The sequence below is a fragment of the Hypanus sabinus genome, chromosome 10, assembly GCF_030144855.1.
Source record: "Hypanus sabinus isolate sHypSab1 chromosome 10, sHypSab1.hap1, whole genome shotgun sequence".
NCBI lineage: Eukaryota > Metazoa > Chordata > Chondrichthyes > Myliobatiformes > Dasyatidae > Hypanus > Hypanus sabinus.
Genome location: NC_082715.1, coordinates 161,433,019 through 161,441,153, shown reverse-complemented (window position 1 = coordinate 161,441,153; position 8,135 = coordinate 161,433,019). Strand labels below are relative to the sequence as shown.

At 43.9% G+C, this 8,135-nt stretch overlaps 1 protein-coding gene across 1 annotated transcript in view; it reads right to left on the bottom strand.

Moving 5' to 3' along the window:
- Positions 1–8,135, bottom strand: part of LOC132401288 (zinc finger protein 214-like) — a 1,156,463-nt gene that overhangs the window by 610,358 nt on the left and 537,970 nt on the right. The window lies entirely within an intron of this gene.

Here is an 8,135-nt window from a genome sequence, read left to right as displayed (position 1 = left end):
AGCAGATGGACGGAGTGTTTTGGTAATACACCTCATAAGAGAAAATAAAATATCATGGGATATGTAGAAAACATGTGCTTTAATTTCAATTGAAAATGAACAAATGCATTACAACAAAATGTCTGTCTTTGAAGTCCCATGGTATTTAGCTATTTATTGAAATGTCTTTTAAAACACTGAAAATTAAATGAATAAAATACAGCTTTTTTTAATAGTAACAGTTATTATTTTAAAGCACTGAAAATTCTGTTATCCTTCAAGATATTATCATCATCACTCTCCTCCTGACTGTCTTTATTTCAAAAACGGTAGGAGATGCAGGTCTACTTGTCCTGCTCCTTCTTATTCAATTGTCCCCTATGCCAAAACTCAACAACAACCCGCACAATGACAGAACAGTGAGAGCGCGCCAGTATGTAGAGCTCTGTGCTCGCAAATCCCCGCAGGCTATCTCCCTTAGCTGGAACGCTGGCTAATTGTGAGCCGGTTCGGATGTGCCAGGAAATGGGTCGCCACAAGGTCACAAAGTAAAGCGCAAATGTGAAGTAATACGCTGCACCTCAACAAAGGTCAATGTATATAGAGTGCGTCATCTATTGGGAAGACGCCAGAATTGCAGGGAAAAAACGTTAACAAGGTTTATTAATATAATTTCATCAAGTTCTGCGGGCCATATTAAAAAGCTTAACGGGCCGCATATGGCCCGTGGGCCGTAGTTTGCCCATGCCTGGGTTAACCCCATCCCCTCTCCATTCCTCAAGTAATGCACAACAAGCTCCCTTGATTTTTCGACATGGAGGAAGAGTTTGTTTTCTTGACACCACTGTTTCAGAGAGATGACTTCTTCCCTGTAGGCCACCTCGCTATTGTTTGAGATTAGGCCAATCAATGTAATGTCATCGGCAAATTTAGTTAACAGATTGGATCTGTGGGTGGCAGATTAGCAGATGAACTGTTTCATATGGTTAATACATTTGATAGGAAAGATCTTCTGTAACGATCCTTGTGACAGCAGTGCTGAGTGAGTCTGTCCGAAAGGGTGCTCTGCTGCCTGTGCAGTCGCTCATGGAGAGGATGTGTCCGAGTGTCCGTAATGGATGACCATTTTTGTAGTGACCTCCTCTCCACCACTAACTCAAAGAGTCCGGGTTGTGGCCAAGGACGGATCCAACCTTTCTGATGAGTTTGTCTTTTTGCATCGCAGCACCGATGATGCTCCCCCAACATAAAGCAGCAAAGAAGACTGCACTCGCTACAACAGACTGGTAAAAGATCTCCAACATCCTGCCTCTCACATTCAAGGATCTCAGCTTCCTTAGAAAATGGAGCCCACTCATCCCCTTCTTGTAAACAGCCTTGGTGTTGGTTTTCCAGGCATGCCTATTACCGAAGTGAATCCCCAAGTATTTATACTCCTCCAGCACAGTAACCTCTTCTCTCACAATATGTACAGGACTCGTCACAGTCCTCTTCCACCTGAAATCAATCACCATCTCCCTGGTTTTGGCCACATTCAGGGGCAGGTGATTCCTCCCTCACTATTCCACAATCCTGTCCACCAGTCCTCTGTACTCCGACTCCTGCCCATCTCTGATGCACCCAACTGCCGCAGAGTCATCAGAGAACTTCTGCAAGTGGCCAGACTCAGAGTTGTACTGAAAGTCTGAGGCTTAGAGTGTGAACAGAAACGGGAGTCAGGACAGTCCCTTGTAGGGCTCCAGTGTCACTTACCTCCCCTTCAGGCAGAGAACCACCCAGAGGTACAAACTGGGGTCGACCAGTCAGGAAGGCAGTGATCCAGGAGAGAGTGGATTTGTCCACACCCATCCTTTGCAACTTCCTGCTCAGAAGACGTGGCTGGATTGGATTGAAGGCACCAGAGAAATAAAAAAAAAAGTGCCATCTCCCTGAGGGTCTGATGGAGACCCTACTCCTGTCCTCTGCACATGTGATCACATCTCCCTGCTTCTGGCATTTCAAATAAACTCAGGATTGTTTTCTGATTCAGACTGAAGGTGAAGGTACATTCAGCTTATTATCAGACCTGACAAACCATGTCTTCCCACAGCTGGTTCCGTATGTTGGTGCGTCCTCTTTCTCCAGCTCCAGGGAAGCTGCATCTTCACACAAACTCCTCACTGGAGGAGACTGCTCATCACCCTGAGAGAGGGAGCCACATCACTGTTGCTCTCCTGATACCGGGTCTGATTTGCTCACTTACAGATATCCTCCAGGCCCAGTCTCCTCCCCAGTCACTGGTCTATTAGATAGCTCCTGTACGCCTTCACCCCTGACCATGCTTCCTCAGTTAAATCTCTCTCTCCGCAGCCCTTTCTGAAGATGTGAGAGATGTGTTCCTTTACACAGAGATTGGTTGGAGCCTGGAATGAGTGCTTGTGTGGTGGCTGAGGCAAATGGATCCTGGACCTTTCAGAGACCCTCAGACAGACACATGAATGTGAAGAGACTGGAGGGGTATGGACATTATGTGGACAGAGATTAGTTCAGTTGGCTATTTGCTTCCTAATTTAATTAGTACAGCACAATATTGTGGACCGAAAGGTGTGTTCCTGTACTGTTCTCTAATATTGCTCAGTCGACAATGTCTCAATGTGATTTTCAGTTCAGTGTGTTGTTTTACCGTACCATAGAACATTACAGTACATGAGATGGAAATGTTTTCCTGCATAGTTAAAGGAAAATGTAATCCTTATGGAAGGATTATCTGTACTGTTGTGTAGAGACTGTCATGGTTGGAGGAAGGCGAATCTCCTGCATGTGTTGGGTCTTCATTGTTTTGGAAGAGGAGATGCTTGAGTGTTTTGGGGAAGATGATTGCCCTGGTGTCCACACACGGATATTTCCATTTACTTTGAGTAAAGGATGACATCCAATGTGTTTGAAAGTGATTGTCCCTGCTAGGGGTAGTGATACATGTTGATTTATAAGGAATGTGAATAGTCTGATGCAGAAGGAATGGGATTCTCCCACCGTTTAGTGGGTGTTATTCTTGGTGTGAAGGGGAAGCAATCTCTTGATGTCCAGTGATGGATTCTGTGGGAGATGGGGGAGCTGTGAGGGGGCCTCTGCTGTCCTGGTCTGAGACATCATTCCCACACAGTTCTGTCTCACTCTGTTCCTTTATCTGTCCTTCACCATCGTCTGCCCTATTCAATAGGTGAGAAACCGAGAGATCAAGTATGTCTTGTCCAAGTGCAAAGGTTACACAGAACCTTTGCACAGAGAATGCAGGAGGAGGGAAAGGAATTGATACTCTGTAGTATTCGTAATATTTTCTACAAATTATTTTAAACCTGTTGCTCATTCGGTCTGCCAATCGCAGAGAATGCCCGGTAACCAGTCAACCCCACTGCTTCTCAGGGAATGTTGCCTGCCCTACTCTGGAGGTACAGATGTTACTCTTAATTTGCTGTTGTCTTTAAAATTACTTAACTTCCACGATCGATATTACTTCAGTTTATCATCATCGTGGTTTAACCACCCTACATTTCATAATTAGCCATTCCTCAGTCATCCCTGCTCCATCATTTCCAGATGCCATAGTGCTTCCCATCAGATTTCCCAATGACTGATATCTCCACTCAGCTGCAGTTACCAGAGTTCGGTAGTGGTGGTGGTCACTGACCATTCCAGTGTTCGATGACATAGTTTTCCCTTCGCTTTGAGTAGATCAGTTTCCCCTGGTTTGAAGAATAGAAGGCATTCTATGGTATGAGTTGAACCTTTTCCCTCAGCTTTGGAATGAAGATTATCTCCTCACTTGTGTAAAGGAAGCAGCAATTCCACTTGTTCTGTGAAATGGAATATGCGGTTATACATGGGAGGTAGGTGGGAATTCCATCAGTTCCATTTTTGTCCTTCCAGTGGTGAAGGATGATGGGTGAAGAATGCACACAAAATAGGCTGGAAACACCATTCAGTACAGGCAGCAGTGGGCAGAAGACTTTATGCTTCATCTCAAAGAACCTTTGTTGGAACTGGCTGGAAAAGAGGTGTGGTTTGGGAGAGCAATACTTTGCTCTGTTTAAGAGATGGGAATACATTGCAATGTGAAAGGCAGCCTGTAATATGGTTAGTTTTTTTTTCTGATGTTTGAAAAAGGAATTTAGCTTGTTTTGAGGGGGCTTATGGAATATCCTAGATGGAGGGAGTTGAAAGTGTTCTCTAGCTTTCTTTTTGGAGTTGCGGCATACAATCCATGTGCCTGTTTCTTTTTATTCCTGGGGGGAGGGATCTGAATAATTGGCTTGATCCCCAATCAAGTGAAAGTGGAATGCATATTTTGTAGGAAGCTATTTTTGCCTTGGAGCAGGGACTGTCTTTCAAGGAAAAGATAGCCTTGCACGCAGAGCGAATGACCTCACTGATTTGGAAAACAAGACCCCTGCTGTGATGGTGAAAATGCTTCCCCTGGTGCCCACACAGGGTGATTTCCATGAGCTGTGAAGAAGTGCTGTTCTCTGGTGTGTTGGAAGTGGATTGGTTGGTTGGCGATTAATGAGACACACGAATGGTCTGATTTGGAAGAGATGAAATCTTTCAGTGTTTTGAGAATATGGTTCTTGTTGTGAAGGACAGGGATTCCAATGGTGTTAAATAATGGATTTCTGTGGATGCTGATGCGTAGAGGGGAGCATTCGGCTGTCCAACAAGGGGTTATGAACCTGACAGTGCGTATTGCACACAAAATGCTGGGAGAACTCAGCAGAGCAGGCAGTATCCATGTTGATGTTCATGCTTTCCAATTCTCCCTGTTTTGGGGTTCTACTGTGACAAAGGAGCATGTGATGGATAAATAAAACACTCAGTTAAATTGACCAAAACGACATAAATACGGACTCATTTGTGTGAACAAAGTGTTGAGGGCTGAATACGTTTAGGGGGCACCGTGGAGAGATAGAGCAATATATAATATTGAAAACATGAGCTGTGGAGTCAGGGAAAGTAAGTCTACAGGTAGTGGAATCAGTTTAGTATTGAGGTGAGTGAAGTTACCTATGTTGGTTGAGCAGACTGATGGTTGAAGGATAATAACTGTCTTTATCCTGGTGGTGTGAGGCCTCAGACTCCTATACCTCCTGTTCAATGGCAGCAGCAGGAAGAGAGCATGGTCTGGATGGTGGGGAACTTTGATGACAGATACGACCTGGTGAAGGGCCTCGAGCCAAATCATCGACTGTTCTCTTGTCCATAGATATTACCTGGCCCACTGAGTTCTTCCAGCATTTTGTGTGTGTTGTTTGGATTTGCAGCATGTGCAGATTTTCTCTTGTTTGAAAGTTCAAATTAACCATGTTTCTTCCCACATTCTGAATCATCGGGCTGCCCTTTTCCACAGGTACGTAAAATGCTGAGAGAGCAGACCCTTTGCAAGTACGTCCTGTCCAAGTAAGGAAGGTTAAATGGAACAGAGAACGCAGGAAGAAGAGGATTGCAGTCATACAATGTATCTCTGCATCCAATATATTGGTAGTTGGGGTGGTGGTGGGTAAGTTTTGTGCTGGTGAATCTGGAATGGTGGTGGGTGGAAATTTCTAAGCAAAATGCATAATTATCCATAGATTCATCCTTCTGCATTTTCTCAATTTATTGACAAACAAGTTATTCTTTTCAAACTTGTAACTATAGGCAATCCTGAGATTCAGTTTCTTCCAAACACTCTCAATCAGTCTACAGAATAATAATCAGAACAGAATCAATGCAAGACCGCCCCACTAAGGCGTTCAATCAGAGTGCAGAGGGCAACAAACTGCAAATATGAAAAGAATAAATAATAATAATAATAATAAATAGGCACAAAATATTGAGAACATGAGATGAAGAGTTCTTGAAGTGAACCAATTGGCTGGGAATTAGTGAAGTTAACTCTTTGGATTAAGAACCTAATGATCGAGTGGCAGTAACTTTCTCAACATGGTGGTGTGAGATCTGAGGCTCCTGCATCACCATCTTGATGGCAGCAGTGAGGAGAGAGGTGGTGAGGGTTCCTGATAATGGATGCTGCCTTTCTGTGATAACGCTTCATGTAGATGTGTTGAATAGTTCAGAGATCTTTGTCCCTGATGAACTGGGCTGTATTCTCTACCTTTTACAGCATTTTATGTTCAAGGGCATTGTTTCCATTCTGCCATTGCCTATTAGTTGTCAATGATTGAGTGCGTGGGAATGCAGAGAGACTTGGATAGTTTGGGGGAATGGGCAAAGAAGTGTCAAATGAATTAAAATTTCGGAAAGTGTACAGTCATGCACTTTGGTAGAAGAAATAAACGGGCTGACTATTATTTAAATGGGGAGAGAATTCAAAGTTCTGAGATGCAACGGGATGTGGGAGTCCTCGTGCAGGATACCCTTAAGGTTAACCTCCAGGTTGAGTCGGTGGTGAAGAAGGCGAATGCAATGTTGGCATTCATTTCGAGAGGAATAGAGTATAGGAGCAGGGATGTGATGTTGATGCTCTATAAGGCACTGGTAAGACCTCACTTGGAATACTGTGTGCAGTTTTGGGCTCCTTATTTAAGAAAGGGTGTGCTGATATTGGAGCGGGTTCAGAGAAGATTCACTGCAATGATTCTGGAAATTAGAGAGTTAACATATGAGGAACGTTTGACCGTTTTTGCAATGTACTCCTTGGAGTTTAGAAGAATGAGGGAGGACCTCATAGAAACATTTTGCATTTTGAAAGGCATGGACAGAGTGGATGTGGCAAAGTTGTTTCCGATGGTGGAGGAGTCTAATACGAGAGGACATGACTTAAAAATTGCAGGGCGCCCATTCAGAACCGAGATGCGAAAAAAAATTTTTAGCCAGAGGGTGGTGAATCTGTTGCCACGGGCGGCAGTGGAGGCCGGGTCATTGGCTGTATTTAAGGCGGAGATTGATATGAATCTAAGTAGCCAGGGTATCAAAGATTATGGTGAGAAGGCGGGGGAGTGGGACTAAAGGGGAGATTGGATCAGCTCATGATGAAATGGCGGAGCAGACTCGATGGGCCAAATGGCCGACTTCTGCTCCTTTGTCTTATGGTATAAAACTTAGAAATGAAAGACACATTCATGATATTCCCATGTGAGTGGGTAACTGTTTCTGTATCTGATAATATACAAGTGTTCCTGCTTTACTGGAGCAGTGATATTATGCTTAATTATCTAAGTGTATTCCCAGATAACATTTTGACAAAGGAAACCAATCTGAGCAGATTGAAGATAACACAATATATGCTGGTGTTGAAGATGGTCTCAGGTTACATTGATTACTGGGGTAAATGGATGGAGAAAACTTGCCCCACCCATCCCTTTTGATCTCGACCTCTTATTTCTTGCATGTCTGTGGACTCCTTGCTTAATGGAATTGGCCATTAACAATAAAATCTGGGAGCCCCAGACCACAGTATCAATGCTCCATAATGTTACTAATTTCTAATAACTTTCCCCCCAGCCTTAGGCTTCCAATGAGAACCCATGATAGTTCAACGTCTAATTTCTGCTCATAAACATTAGGACAGGCAGCATCCTGGTAAATAGTACCTGTATCTCTTCACAGCGTCCTGACTGTGAAATGGTGACCAGAATTGCACACAGTACCCCAGTTGCGGCCCAACAATCTTCCATAAAGCTGCAATAGGTGTCCATTGATCTTGTGCTCACTGCTCCAACCAGTAAAGACAGGGATGTCAGACACCATTAACATTTTGTTTATATACTGGGATGACCTCTTTCTGGATCACAGAGCATAGACAAGTACAGCACAATGCAGGCTATTCAGCCCACAATGTTGTGCCACCCTTTTAACCCACTCTAAAATTAATCTTAACTCTTCCAGTCCACGTAGCCCTCCATTGTTATTTTAAACTTGTGCCCATCTGAGACTTATAAATGTACCTGATATACCTTCCTCTGCCACTACCCTAAACAGTGTGTTCCACACATCTGCCACCCCCGTGTGTAAATTTAAAACCTCTGAATCGCAAACCGCCTGGTGCAGAAAGGTAAAACCCCTGGATCCCTCACCACCCTGTCATTCCCCTTGAATTAGCCACGTTTGCTCTCGAGAACAGTCTGCAACTGTTTTTGCCTCAAGTAATCTTGTATACGTCTGTCAAGTCACCACTTATCCTC